Below are 11,544 nucleotides of genomic sequence, written 5' to 3' on the forward strand. Positions count from 1 at the left end.
CTTAAACGTCACTGTTGTCCCTGCTTCCACCTCCTCCGGCAGCGAGTTCCAGGCACCCACTACCCTCTGAGTAAAAAACTTGCCTTGTACATCTCCTCTAAAACCTTGCCCCTTGCACCTTAAACTAATGCCCCCTAGTAATTGACCCCTCTACCCTGGGAAAAAGCCTCTGACTATCCACTCTGTCTATACCCCTCATAATTTAGTAGACCTCTATCAGGTCGCCCGTCAACCTCCGTCATTCAAGTGAGAACAAACTGAGTTCATTCAACTTCTTCTCATAGCTAATGCCCTCCATACCAGGCAACATCGTGGTAAATCTCTTCTGCACCCTCTCTAAAGCCTCCACATCCTTCTGGTAGTGTGGCGTGTAGCAGTGGTGTGATGATGCCATGTTTGTGTGTTACTGACTTCGAGACTGTTTAAAGAAAAAGACAACAGGTTCGCACAGTCCTGAGGTCCTGTAGATGAATGAGGCAGACTGTGAGGTTGCTCAGGTGGAGGCAGCACAGTAGCATTGCATAGCACAATCGCTTCACAGCTCCAGGGTCCCAGGTTCGATTCCTGCTTGGGTCACTGTCTGTGCGGAGTCTGCACGTTCTCCCCGTGTGTGCGTGGGTTTCCTCCGGGTACTCCGGTTTCCTCCCACAGTCCAAAGATGTGCAGGTTAGGTGGATTGGCCATGATAAATTGCCCTTAGTGCCCAAAATTGTCCTTAGTGTTGGATGGGGTTACTGGGTTATGGGGATAGGGTGGAGTTGTTGACCTTGGGTAGGGTGCTCTTTCCAAGAGCCGGTGCAGACTCGATGGGCTGAATGGCCTCCTTCTGCACTGTAAATTCTATGAAATTCTATGAAAACAGGCAGGAGTGGATTGGCTCCCATTATACACCCTGCCCAATTAACCACTCTTTTAAAGGATGATGCATTTCAAGTTTCAGGAAAAACAAGAGAAATAAGTCAAGAGGAACAATGACTGTGTCGGGGAAGATTGTAATGGGTGAAGAGGAGAGAGAGGGAGTGAACAAATGAGTTAGGGGTGAAAATTATTATCTATTCCAGTCTAATACTGAGGGAGTCCCAAAGATGTGCTTGTTGGGTGAATTGGACATTCTGAATTCTCCCTCTGTGTACCCGAGTGTGGCGATGAGGGGATTTTCATTGTAATTTCATTGCGGTGTTACACTATTTATGACACTGAAAAAGATTATGAATGAAGCACCCCCTCAGTACTGCACTGCAGTGTTAGCCTGGATAGAGGAGAGACACGAAGAGCCCGTATTCAAAAGAATTGAAAGAGTAACCATTGTTGCATCACAGAGGATGAAGGTGAAAACATGTCTCTGCATTTGCACTGTGAGACGTTTGTGTACTGAGATTAAGGAATCTGAAGAAAATTGAAATATTTTGAATGGGAATAGTCATCATCTTGTTAAAAAAAAAGGATTTGCTAATGATCTCTCCAAAACAGCACATGGTAGTCGGTAAGTTCATGAAAGATGCGAATATTAATATTTGTCTCTACGTGCAAAGGAATAATATAAAATAATTAGTGCTGAGATCTAATAATTTAGACAAATTGGGTACACAGTAGGTGGCTGGCCAAGAATTGCAAGGCTCTGATTCAACTGAATAATTCTGATGGGCAATTTTTGAATAAACTTAGATTATTAAATTATGCTCTTGAAAATTTTGTTGACTATAGGTTATCTAGTAATACACTTTGAGATTGACAGTGAAATGTTTGATGTATTAGGTACAACAGAGACAGCACGCTTGCTTGCATAAAGTGCAATGGGCTAATAGTGGCTTAAGACATAAAGATGTCACCTACATAGAAAGATGGCACAGTGGTTAGCACTGCTGCCTCACAGTGCCGAGGACCCTGGTTCAATCCGGGCCCTGGGTCACTGTCCGTGTGGAGTTTGCACATTCTCCCCGTGCCTGCGCGGGTTTCACCCCCACAACCCAAAGATGGGCAGGGTAGATGGATTGGCCACGCTAAATTGACTCTCAATTGGGGAAATAAATTGGGTCCTCCAAATTTTTGTTAAAAGATACCACCGACATAGGAACGAAACGAGGCCATGCATTCCCTCAGGCCTGTTCTGCCATTCAATTCAATCTGTATCTTCAATCCACCTTTGCTCCACGTTTTTCCTTTGGGGACAGGGTTCCAGACTTCCACAGCCATTTGTGTGAAGAAATTTGTCCTCACATCATTCCTGAACAGCTGAGCTCCAATTTCCCTTGTTCTGGCCAACTGAAATCAGGAACCTTTAGTGGGATTACCTTTCTTTTGATGGCATGCGGCTTAACACCTTCACAGAGAATGATTTGATTCGCCCATTTCAGACCTTTGGGTAAATATATTTCCATCCCAGGTTTAAGGATAATGGGGGAGCCTTACCTTTGGCACATTAATTAGGAATGATGTCCCTATTCTAATTCACTCCGATAATATTAATGTAAACTGTTTGCAAAGAGGATGAGAAAGACACTCACAGAGTTGGCACAGATCCGGTGAAGTGTACACATCCAGCTCTGAAGCATCTTGGTGGGGGGTTATGAATGAAGGCAGTAATCTGTTGCCAGAAGTTGGCTAGTTGCTGAAAGCAAATCTTTGTATTAGTTTTATCAGAAAATTGGTTACTTGAGAATGTTACAAACATTAATACTTCCCAAATGACACATTAATTGGAAATCCTGTATCAAACGAAGTATGTAGATATGGGCGGCACGGTAGCACAGTGGCTAGCACTGTTGTTTCACAGCGCCAGGGTCCCGGGTTCGATTTCCAGCTTGGGTCACTGTCTGTGCGGAGTCTGCACGTTCTCCCCGTGTCTGCGTGGGTTTCCTCCGGGTGCTCCGGTTTCCTCCCACAAGTCCCGAAAGAGGTGCTTGTTAGGTGAATTGGACATTCTGAATTCTCCCTCTGTGTACCCGAACAGGCGCCGGAATGCGGCGACTAGGGGCTTTTCACAGTAACTTCATTGCAGTGTTAATGTAAGCCTACTTGTGACAATAAAGATTATTATTATAGTTAAGTTTGTAAGGACATTTTTGAGAGGGAATTGTTTCCCTTGTCAAGCTGTTTCGAAGTCTCAAGTGGAATATCTAGAGGTGAAATCTGTACTAAAAATAAAAAATTGTGGAAGTATTCAGGGGTCTGACAGCTTCTATGGAGTGAGGAGCAGAGTTAACATTTCGGGTCGATAAACTTTCCTCAGGTTGTGACTTCTGTCCTGTGGACTGTGACTCGCGGGCGTGACGATTACTGATTTGGCGACAGCTTGTTCTAATGTTGATTTTTAAAAACCAAATATTATTCTTTATGGGGCAAAGCAACTTCAACTTGGACTAAACATCAAATACAAATGCCATTTTATTTTTAATTCTCTCCTCCCTTCTTCTGAATCGTGTGTGTTTTGCCAGGAACTTAGCCTAACAAGCGATCCTTCATGTGCTACCCTCGACAGGGCAATTTGGCAGCTCAGCTTGATCCATCATCGTCCAACCTTCATTTATACGCATTATCCAGCAGGAGTCGTTGACGAGGAGTCAAGAGCGAGCATCCAGGATGATCTTACCCTACCTTAACCAAGGGGTTCTAGGTTTAATTGTAGGAATGCACCAATACTGTAGCGGCTGAGATCAGCTTTCATTGTCCTGGGCCCCTCTTGAGATTACTGTTTTGCATTTTCTTCACACAGGTTTTGTCTGTAGCCATAGCTCTTTCCATATTCAAAATGCCTATCATCAGTTATAATCAAGTGTGTGAGAGCATGAGACATTATCTAATAACACTAATGTTCCTTCATTGTGTCAACTATGGATCAGCTGGCAACAACTCTCACGCCTGGGCCACAAGGTTCCTGGAGCTAGTCCCGCTCTAGGATTTGAGTATAAAAATCGAGGCTGACCTGCAGGACCGAGGGAGTGCTCCATTGTCAGAGGTGCTGATTCTTGGATGACATGTTAAACCAAGGTCCCATCTTCCTCCTCATGTAGATGTAAAAGACGGTACAGCACTATTTGGAAGAGGAGCAGGATGTTCTCCCCAGTGTGCTGGCCAATACCTATCCCTCGGACAATGTCACAAAAAAGGATGATTTGGCCATTATCACATTGCTGTATCTGGGAGCTGGCTATGAACAGAGTGACTGCTATGTATCTGATTTCACAACACTGACTACAATTCAAAATTATTTCATTGCATGTAAAGCACTTTGAGAAATCTGGTTGGTCGTGAAAGGTGCTATATCAACACAGATATTTATTTCTGCTTATTGAGCTGAATAAGGCCAAACAGAGCCCTGGCTGAAGCAACCTATTTAGCAGAATGGAAACTTTCATGCCTGACACATTGAACAATTAATAAGCTGCACCAATGGGGCCATCATACCAAAGGAATTTGTTGTGGGCGGCACGGAAGCAGAGTGGTTAGTACTGTTGCTTCACAGCACCAGGGACCCGGGTTTGATTCACACGTGGGTCACTGTCTGTGTGGAATCTGTACGTTCTCCCCATATCCGCATGCCTTTCCTCAGGGTGCTCCGGTTTCCTCCCACATGTCTCGAAAAATGTGCTGTTGGGTGAATTGGACGTTCTGAATTCTCCCTCTGTGTACCCTAACAGGCGCCGGAATGTGGCGACTAGGGGCTTTTCACAGTAACTTCATTGCAGTGTTAATGTAAGTCTACTTGTGACACTAATAAAGATTATTATTAATCAAGGACTAAATATCAAATAAACTCCATTTAACCAGGAAATAAAGAACAAAACTTTAGCAACTTTATTAAAAAGTAACAGACTTCACCCAATTCAACATTACTAGAGAATAGCAGACAGTTTGATCAGAGTTGCAAGTTTCTAATCTCAATGTAGTTCAAATAATTTTATAACTTGAATAACAGACTTTGTGCCCCCTTCTTTATATTTATTCTACATTAAATATATATGCATTTTAAAACCAACATCATTCTTCTATCACTTTGCCCTCAGTATTATTGCCACGTTGCTGTAGCAAGTTAATGGATAATTGAGGTGATGGGAAGAGAGCTCCCTCACGTTGTGAGGCATTGTAATATTACAATATTACAATATCTTTCATTAGCAGTTTCCCACTTTCACTTTATGGACTCTTTCGTGGATAATGTAGTTAATATCTCTTTCCAATGGGGATTAGGTATTTTACAATCACAAAGCAGTGATTTCAAGGAGCTATTAACATTAATGAGACTGGTGTCTTTCAGCAGAACCAGTAAGTCACTTCCTAGAACATTTTAATCAAACTAAACTAGGATTCTGATCAACTCAGCCAGGCAGTGGAAGGTGCAGAGGGTAGACTGTGTCCTGTGTACTTTTCTAGTGAGTGCCAGAGTGGAGCACACTTCACATCAGATTCTCCTTATGTGAAGTCACAGGCAATATCATTCACATTCAGTGCAATGTAAATATTATGCTGAAAACTAACTTTACAATCTCGCGGTGGAAGCTACCTCGGAGATTTGGTTTTCCATCTCTTCTTGGGGAGTGCCCACCTCAGTAACGAATGAAGCACAGGATGAATTAACTTAAGATGGGGAACTGTGTTAGAGGACAGCGTTACTGAGAGATAGTTAGCAAGAGAAAACTGAAACTATCTGAGCTCTTTGGTTCCTAAGGGAAAGTGAATGAAGGCTACTGTTCACATTGGTGAAAGCCAAACTCTAAGTTTGTTGTCAGGAACTACTCCTTTACATATAGAGGGACGTTAGTGAATACCAGGGGAGTGGTTAGGATCATAGAATGGTTTTAGCAAGTGGTTAGGGTCTGGAATGAACTGCCTGAGAGTGCAAGAAGGGAAGATTTCAGAACTACTGGAGAATTGCAGAGAAGAAGGTAGCCATTTGGCCAGCCATTTCCATGCTAGCTCCCTGTAAAAGCAACTCATGTTACTCACACTGCCCCACCTTTTCACCACAGTCCTGTGAGTTATTCATTTTCAGGTAATGTAACAGTTCCATATTGAAAGACACAATTGAATCTTCCTCCACCAAACTCTCGGGCAGTGCATTCCAGACCTTAACCACTCGCTGTGTGTCCCCAGGTTCTAGATCCTTCCACCAATGGGAACAGTTGCTCCCTATCTGCCCTGTCCTGATACCGCATGATTTTGACCACCTCTCTCAAATCTCCTCTCAACCCTCACATCTCCAACAACCCCCGGCTTCTCCAATCGGCCCACCTGGAGGCAAAGGTCATCAAGAAACTGGTGGCATGATGGGTACTGTGTAGATTCTCTCTGGATGGATGAACTGTGATGGACCAAATGACCTTCCTCTCCTGCTTGACCTTGCAATGCCCTGCACTAGTCAATCCTGTATTGTTTCATTCTGCCAATGTCATTGTACTTCCTTCACTGCCTCCTGCTTTAGTCTAAAACTTGGAGATACAGATTCCTTGCATATCAGGAAATTTCACTTAGCAGAATGTCCCCCCTTATCTCAAGCCTTCCCTGAGAGCACTGCTGAGGAATCCTGATGAAAAATCTGTACAGCAGCAACTGGTCAAGTAAACATTTTTTTTCTTTTCCATTCTCACGCACTCGATTGCTGGAAGTTTGAAAAAGAACCGTCAAATAAGAAGCCATCATTTGGAAGATAGTGTGCTGAGTGCCTCTTTGAATGTCACAATAGTGTGAACCTGTCATCTGATTCAGTAAACACCCAGGGTCAAAACTGCTGTTTGGAACAGGGATTAAATTTAGAAAGCAGAAGAAATCTCTCACCTTACCGCTCTCCAGGTCAGACTCCCCATTTCAATGGAATTATTAAACAAGTGAATTCAGCATTGCCTCCTTAAGCAGTTCTTTACATTTTTTAAACCAGCTCACCCCCCCCCCCCTTCCCTTCCAATGACATTGAGTGTATTAAATACATACTGTTGATTCAGCAGGGTTATTTCCTCACGATTAATAAGCTTTGTGCGGTATTACATTATAGCAGCATTAGGAATGGCAGTTAATCTGTGCGCTGTCTTTGCAACAATATGAAAAGAGAAATATAGAAAAATAACGGTCATCTGCACAAAGGGACCTTAAAGTGATCCAGGGAGACAGATTGCATTTGCGTGTGTGAGCGTTTGAATGTGTGTGGGGGGTGGCTGGGGCCAGAAGTCGTTCCTGCTCCACCATTCACACTTTTTAATTAAATAATGCTGGGATATAATTTCATTGTATTTGTTTTGCGTCATCGGGAGAATATACAGCGAAAGATGCCAGCTTACTTTGCTCAACCTTGATTTGTGCAGAAAGACGTCATTGCCGCGTTTCTGGCAACGCCCCAGCTGAAAGTGATTGTTGCCCAAAAGTGTAAGGATTTGGGACATTTTAGGGTCTCAGATTTTCTTAACTGTCACGAAACACTGGTTAGAAATGAATTCCCTTTTCACCCTCTGCACCTGTCCTTGCCTGAAAGCTGAGAGAACAGACGCCAAATGGGACAGAAGCTGCATTGATGCACATTTAGTTTGAAATATTTATTAGCCTTTGACACTGTTGAATAGAAATGCTGAGTAATCGCTGAGAAGCAACATCTCTTTTGTTTCACCTGTCTACATTTTACAAATACCGGCTTTCCCCAGTACATTTTCTATCTGGTTCTGTGTGTGTGTGTGTGTGTGTGTGTGTGTGTGTGTTGTACCGGTGCAGGAAGCATGTTTTTTTTATTATTAACACGTACACATTGTACACAGGCGCATGTCAAAGGCTGTATGTGCACTTTCCATGTGTTTGCATAACCTCCTTACCATCAGTTTTACTCACTTTTCAGGAAATTGACTCAATAGCAATTGATACTGAAATATTAGAATGTGCATTCTGCAGAAAAGCCACTGGTGTCCATTTACCTGCAGTGAAAAGGTTCGTAAAATACTGTTATTAGATTCAATTACTGCATCTTGTTGGAAAGTGGAAAAGACAATCTCCAGCACAACGCAGATAGATGTGAGAACAGAGGCTGCCTATCCTTGGCAAAATGATATAGATATCAAATTGTAATTTACAGCATGCGTACTCCTTGCAATGACGTGGGGGTGGGGGACAGCTGTTCTTTTCCAAATGATTTCTTTCTTTCATCTTTATACCATGAACCAGGAAAGTGGCTTCCTCTCAGGGGATGAGCCACATTGGGCAGACCGAGCGTCCTTGTGATCGTCCAACCTCCTCAGCCTACTCTCCCTCCGCAAAGCGCCTCTTTGCCGATGAGAAATGAAATGAAATGAATGAAAATCGCTTATTGTCACGAGTAGGCTTCAAATTAAGTTACTGTGAAAAGCCCCTAGTCGCCACATTCCTGCGCCTGTTCGGGGAGGCTGGTACGGGAATTGAACCGTGCTGCTGGCCTGCCTTGGTCTGCTTTCAAAGCCAGCGATTTAGCCCTGTGCTAAACCAGCCCCTACACCTGAACTTCCGAGACCATGCTGAGGGGTTGTTACATACGCTTGCATCCTAAATATGCTCTTTCAAAACGGGGAGACGGTGGCTTAGTGGTATTGTCACTGGACTGGTAAACCAGAGACCCAGAGTTATGCTCTGGGGAATCCGGCTCAAATCCCGCCACTGCAGATGGTGAAATTTGAATCCGATAAAATCTGGACTTAAAAAGTCTAATGGTGACCATGAAATCATTGCCGATTGTCGTAACAACCCATCTGGGAAGGAAATCTGTCATCCTTACCTGGTCTGGCCTAAAAGTGACTCTAGACCTACAGCAATGTGGTTGACTCTTGGCTGCCCCCTAAAGGGCAATTAGGGATGTGTCCAGCCAGTGATGTCCATGCCCCATGAACAAAACATGCTCACATAGCAAGCAAGATCAATTCTCTCACAAGAACTGGGAACAAGATGGATCTTGTGGCACCTGCGCTGCCATTCAATACCATCCTGGGTTTCAACTCCAATTTCTGCCCATTCTTTACACCCCTTGATTCTCCAATAATCTCTCAATCCCAGGTTTAAATATATTCAATATTGGAGCATCTACAAGTAATTTCTCATATCTGCGCCCTAAATGTTCGTCCCCTGATTCTGAGACTGTGCCACTTGTTTTGGATTCCCCGACTGGTGGAAACAATCTCTCATATCAAACCTCCCCAGAACCGTGCATGTTGCAGTGAGATCACTTCTCATTCTTCTGAAGTCCAGGGAAAATAGGCCCAATTTACTCAGCCTCTGTTCAGAGGACAGTCCCCTCCTCCAAGGGTGCAACCTAGTCAGCCTTCTCTGTACCACCATCAATGCAAGTACATTGACCGGGATTCTCCGACCCCCTCCGCCAGGTCAGAGAATCCCCAGGGGGAGGCATGAATCCTGCCTGGTCGCCCCGATGCTGGCTGCCATATTCTCCGGCACCGTTTTCCAGGCAGCGGCAGGATTCCCGCCACGCCAGTCAGGGGCCGTTGACAGCAGCTCCCCCGGCGATTCTCCAGGCCCCGATGGGCCAAGCGGCCGTCCATTTTTGGTCAGTCCCGCCGCCGTGCATTACTCACCTCATGCACGCAGGAACCTGGCAGGTGATTCTGTGGGGCGGTCCTCGGGGGGCGTGGGGGGATCCGACCCTGGGGGGGGGGCACGGGGGGCCATTGATGCCGGAGTCGTTGGTGCTGGCATGTGGACTTAGTTCCCAGAAGGGAGAATCCTGGCCATTATTCCTCAAAGACCAAAACTGCGCACCGTATTCCAGAGGTGATTTCATCAAAACCTTTTACAATTGTGGCAAGACATACACCAGTCGCCTTGAAATAAAGGTCAACATGCCATTTGCCTTCCTGATTGCTTGTCATACCAGCATGTTAACGTTCTGCATTCATTGCATGTCTCTCTGAACATTAATATTTGCAAGTTTCTCACCTTTTTGAAAAATCTTCTGCTCTTCTAAAGTGGATACCCCTCACACTTTTCCAAATTATATTCCATCTGCAATTTTGCTATCCAGTCACTTAACCTGTCTATATCTCTTTGCAGCCTCTCGATGTCTTCCCCACAGCTTATCTTTTCACCTACCCTTGTATTGTTAGAAAACCTGGATAGGTTACTCTCTGTCTCTTCATTCAAGTCATTAATACAGATTAAAAATACCTGAGGCCCCAGCTCTGATCTTGCAACACTCCACTAGTCACAGCTTGCTAGCTTGAAAATCCTTGATTTATGCCCTTTTTGCTTTCTGCCCATTAACCAGCCCTCTAATCCATAATAATATATTACCTGAACTCCATGAGTCCTTAACTTGCCTATTACGTTTTTGTGTGGCATCTTATTGAAATCCAGGTAGACTACATCTACTACTCCCCCTTTATCCACCCTATGAGTTACAAGCTCAAAAAATTCTAATAAATTTGTCCAACAGGCTTTTGCTTTGGTAAAGCCACATTGACATGTTTGAGTCACTTTGCATTGTTAAGACTTCCTAAAAATAGATTCTAGAATTTTCTCAACAACTGATGTTAGGCAAACTGGCCTCTGGTTCCCTGTTTTCTCATTTCCTCCTTTCCTGAAAAATGGTGTTCTATTTGCCATCTTCCAGTCTGATGGGATCATTCCCAGACCGAAAGAATTTTGGAAAATAATAGCTAGCAGCTATCTTGTTTAGAACCCGAGAGTGTAGGCCATCAGGTCCTGGGGATTTGTCAGATTTTAGTTCCTTAATTTTCTCCGATACATTTTTCTGTTAATATTGAATTCCTTAACTTCCTTGCTCTTTTTGTCTCTGAGGTTATCCTTTATTTCAATTATGCAACTTGTGTCTCCTACTTTGAAGACAGACACAAAGTATTTGTTCAATGTCTCTACCATTTCCTCATTCCCCATAATAATTTCTTCTGTCTCTGCTTCTAGACCAATATTTACTGTAGCTACTCCCTCCCTTTTTATATACTTGCAACAGCTCTTACAATCTGTTTTATATTTCCGGTTAGTTTACTCTCATGTTCTATTTTCTTTTCCCTATTTATTGCCCTTTTTGTTGGACCTTTGCTGATTTCTAAAACACTTTAAGACCTCAGACATGGTACTGTTCTTTGCAACATTGTACACCTCTTCTTTCAATCCAATACTACTCTTCCCGTAAGAGCCACCAATGCAACTTTCTTGCCAACTTTCCATTTTTCAAAGGAATGTGTTTGTGTTTAACATTTTGAACAGTTTCTTGAAATATTTCCTGTTGTTCATTTACTGCCATATCTTTTAGTCTATTTACCCAATCAACCTTAACCACTCCTTCCTTCACACCAATGTAATTGACTTTATTCAAATTTAAAATTCATGTTCTTATTTCACTGACATCACACAGGTCACATAGTTACAGTTTAAATCCAGCTTGAAGTCTGACATAAGACATAGGAGCAGAATTAGGCCACTCGGCCCATCGAGTCTGCTCCGCTATTCAATCATGGCTGATATTTTTCTCAACATCATTCTCCTGCCTTCTCCCCATAACCCCTGATCCCCTTATTAATCAAGAACCTATCTATCTCTGTCTTAAACACACTCAGTGATTTGGCCTCC

General features: G+C 43.5%; 1 protein-coding gene across 1 annotated transcript in view; it reads right to left on the bottom strand.

Annotated features, from left to right (window-relative positions):
* casz1 (castor zinc finger 1) overlaps positions 1-6,878 on the bottom strand; it is a 507,648-nt gene extending 500,770 nt beyond the window's left edge. Inside the window, exons 1-2 of the mRNA XM_038773686.1 lie at positions 6,772-6,878; positions 2,505-2,608 (exon numbers count right to left, since the gene is read on the bottom strand). The gene's annotated coding sequence lies outside the window, so the exon portion shown is untranslated. The remainder of the gene's footprint in view (positions 1-2,504; positions 2,609-6,771) is intronic.
* Between the last annotated feature and the right edge of the window lie 4,666 nt (positions 6,879-11,544).

Source organism: Scyliorhinus canicula, chromosome 16, assembly GCF_902713615.1.
Source record: "Scyliorhinus canicula chromosome 16, sScyCan1.1, whole genome shotgun sequence".
Lineage (NCBI taxonomy): Eukaryota > Metazoa > Chordata > Chondrichthyes > Carcharhiniformes > Scyliorhinidae > Scyliorhinus > Scyliorhinus canicula.